The 3,632-nt window shown below is 44.1% G+C and overlaps 1 long non-coding RNA gene across 1 annotated transcript; it reads left to right on the forward strand.

Annotated features, from left to right (window-relative positions):
- The first annotated feature begins 531 nt into the window (after positions 1–531).
- Positions 532–3,102, forward strand: LOC135612410 (uncharacterized). The gene is made up of 2 exons (XR_010486960.1): positions 532–881; positions 985–3,102. It is a non-coding gene; the product is annotated as an uncharacterized LOC135612410 (long non-coding RNA).
- The last annotated feature ends 530 nt before the right edge of the window (positions 3,103–3,632 follow it).

Raw genomic sequence — 3,632 nt, forward strand, 5'->3', positions numbered from 1 at the left:
CTGCAGTGCTACGTATGCTAAGTACTCGAACAATAACTTGTGTGCAAGCCAATCATCCATAACTCTCCACCACCTACCTTCTCATACAAGACTTGGAGACGATGAATGTGAAGATTCCCAAAGCCCTGTAAATGCATTTGACTGCGTGTGGTATGGATTCATACTAACATGCATATAATAATTTGAGGATGGAGGCCCAGTGGTCATACGAAAAGCTTCAGAAGAGATCTGAAGGCCCAAAGCCCGCACATACTAAACAATGCATGGATAGGTGAAGGTGTTGTACCTCACCCTCTTCCATGTCTAGGGTTTCTGCTGGCCTCTCATTCTTCAGCTGCCTATCAATCACCCACCGTTCTGATCAAAGTAAACGGTAGATGAGGGACCACCACATCCCAAGGATTACATCTGATAGAGAGAGAGAGAGCTGTCTGAAACCCAGCTGGAGGTTTGGGCCACCTGCTGCTTAATTTATTGTGTCTTTACTCCTCGCCTCCTCTCCCATTCCTCCTTTTGCTATTTATCTTCCCCTTCCCAACAATAACACCAAGTACTCTCTCTCTCTCTCTCTCTCTTTCTCTCTCTTTCTCTCTCTCCCCCTCCCTCTGTCTCTCGCTGGTAATCATTTCAGCTATCATCGCTCACCACCCTCGCTCAGCGAGACTTGAGGGGAAGAAAGAACAAGAAGCAGGAAGCTTTTCCTTTGCGGGGAATGTTGTCTGGGTCGAGGAATCTACCAAACTAGAGAGATAGATGGATAGATCTGCTATCTTCTTTTCCCTTCTTTTACGTTTGGTGATCTCGGACCAGGCTTCATTCCCCCCAATCATAGCTTCCGTCTTCGGCAATCATGAGTTTTCCGAGATCCATGCACAGGTTAGGTCTGCAATCAACCATAGAGTTTTTTGGGTTGTGATGATCTGCTCTTTGCTTTCTTTTAGCTAACTTGGCTTCGTTGTTTCTCGACGATCCACCGCGGAGGAGAGAGGAGAAGCAGATTGGTGTAATGATGATGCTTCTGTCTTTCTTTTGCCGTTCTTCTGAACTGACAGGACCACCAAAAGGGTTTCATCATTATCTTATCATTACCACCGCAAGCCATCTCTCCCTTCCTCTTTTCTTCCCCGGATCTACCACCACACCTCAACATAGATGACCCTAAGCCTCGATGATCTCGTCAAAGATCGTCTTGTAAGCTCTCGTAGATCTTCTCCAAAGATCGACAGTCATCTATCTGTATGTTCACTACCACATGTAGGTTTGTCGATCACATAACCTCTTGTGGCCTCCTCACATCATCAACCTTCTTCTCACATCTCTCTCATCCACTTCTTTTCCTGCTCATTTTCATCTTTCTCATGCCTAAAGAAATGATATATCATACATATATCTCGTTCTCTCTAACCCCCTGAAAACCTGCAGATCCATATCTCCGTTCTTATATATAGATTCTGTGCCTCATTTCTGATTCTCGAGTCACGTTTCAGATGGGTCTGTATTGATCGAAAACTAGGAGATGTTACCCTACTGCTCCATGCTTCTGTCTTGATTTTGACCTTGTAGCATCATGAACTAATGTTGCAGTTTTCACATGCTATACTTCGTTTTCCAAGAACACTGAAATGTAGGGTTGAAGATGATGAGCAAATAATGTTATCAGATATGTGGTCAAATCTCTTTCAGGTACATGATCTTCTAAGCACCTCTTTGTCCTGCAATCGACTTCTCTGACAGACCACACGATCTGATATTAGCTAATATTAAGTGTCTTGGAATTCTGTGTGGGAGATGTTGGGCATTATCAGCACCAGTTACCCATGAATCACTATCTTCATGCGTCAACATGCATGTAGAACAAGTGCACTAATTCTGACACCACACCTGCTGTAGTTTTCGTATGATTATAATCAATGGGTTCCCAACAAATGTAAGAGCTGAGAGGGCATGTGTGGCATTCGACATGTAGCTCCTGGGAATGGTGTCTCAAAGGGAGGACTGTGGAACTACAGTGGAAAGAAAGACACGTCCTGTGCTCATGGCTAACCTAGGGTTTAGGCCTACGGAGTTGTTGTTAGGGTTTCTTGGGTGGGGGAGGAAAAAGAGGGAGGACCGAACCCACCCTCAATAAGACTGTGTCGACCTCTCTCCTTCATGCATTGGATCCCATCTCTCACCCACATCACCTGACAACCTTTCTCTTGGGAAACCTCACCCTCTCGCGTCCAACTCAACTCAGGGAGGAAGATAAATGCTTTGTTGCTAAGCACGAGGGCTCGAGAAGACCACCTTGGAATCTAGTCCTCGGTCACCCACGACACCTATGTTGTGAACCGCATAGATATGTAGATTAGGAAATGGACATTCTTCCATGTGCTAAATCATACGTCTAATTCATATTAACCATCACATGACATCCAATCTCAAACGCATATTAGCATACACATTCCTGCTATGGAATCGTATGACGGTCTCAGGCATCATTCTCTCACTCGGGCTGCTGCTGCTGCTGCTTCTCCTCGTGGACGAAGGCCGAGAGACGGGGAAACCGGAAAGACCTGCCGATCCCCACCGCGGACTTGAAGTGGATCTTGTCTCCCCCCTCGTGGATGCTTATTTCGGCGACGATGGGCACCCACAGCAGGAGGGACCCGCTTGCTCCTCACCCCCGTCATCTCTCTCGTCCGCCTCCTTCACCCACCCGCACTCCTCGAGGTTCCTCACCGGGAGGACGCCCTTGCTTCCTCCAGCGTCGTGACCGCGTGCCGGTAGCATTCCGCCGTTCCGTGAATGATCTCGGCGCCTTCCCTCTCCTCGTTGGTGATTACAAGGGAGCCCACGACCGCTGCTTGGCCTTGGAATGCAGTCCTTCGGTGGTGGGAATTTAAGCAAACGGGTTGAGGGAAGTTGAGCTAATAGCAGCAGTTTGGTCTGTCCAACTCTAAATTGATGCAAGGCGGGAGAACGACAAGCCATGATTCAAGAGTGAAGGTTGCGATTTATGAGTGGATTTCTAGCAAGCATTACAAACATCTTTCCATCTCAACTCTTGTTGATGTGCGGCAAGCACCCTTTTAATTCCACCGCGCAGTTCATTGCATCCAATGACAACTAAAAGGCTCTCTCAATGATCGAGAATATAAATAAGCAATAATAATAATAATAATAATAATAGGCTATTTATTGTACCTTTCGTTGTAGATATTAATACTAAACAACACAAGATTCCATAGCCATGTTCTGCCATGAATTTATATGCATGCCACATATCCGATCCACACATGTATAAAAGTACTTGTGTTCATGTTTGGGATGATCAAATCTATAATAATAAACTTTCAGCAAATACATATATTTATTATAATATAAATAACAAGACAAATATATTTAATAGTTTTTCTTCAAATAACAATCAACACAGCAGACATGGCGATGAACTAATAATGTGCAATAGAAAAAAAAAAAAAAAAAAAAAAGGTTATCATGGGTTTTGCAGTAGAGGGGAAAAATAATAATAATAAATGAATCTAGATGATGTAAATGACACATTATGTTTTAGATAGAGACCAGTAGTCCAATAAAGAAAATGTGATATGAAGATTAATATACACTTAAATATATTAGTGTTATACAAA

This window comes from Musa acuminata, chromosome BXJ2-5, assembly GCF_036884655.1.
Source record: "Musa acuminata AAA Group cultivar baxijiao chromosome BXJ2-5, Cavendish_Baxijiao_AAA, whole genome shotgun sequence".
Lineage (NCBI taxonomy): Eukaryota > Viridiplantae > Streptophyta > Magnoliopsida > Zingiberales > Musaceae > Musa > Musa acuminata.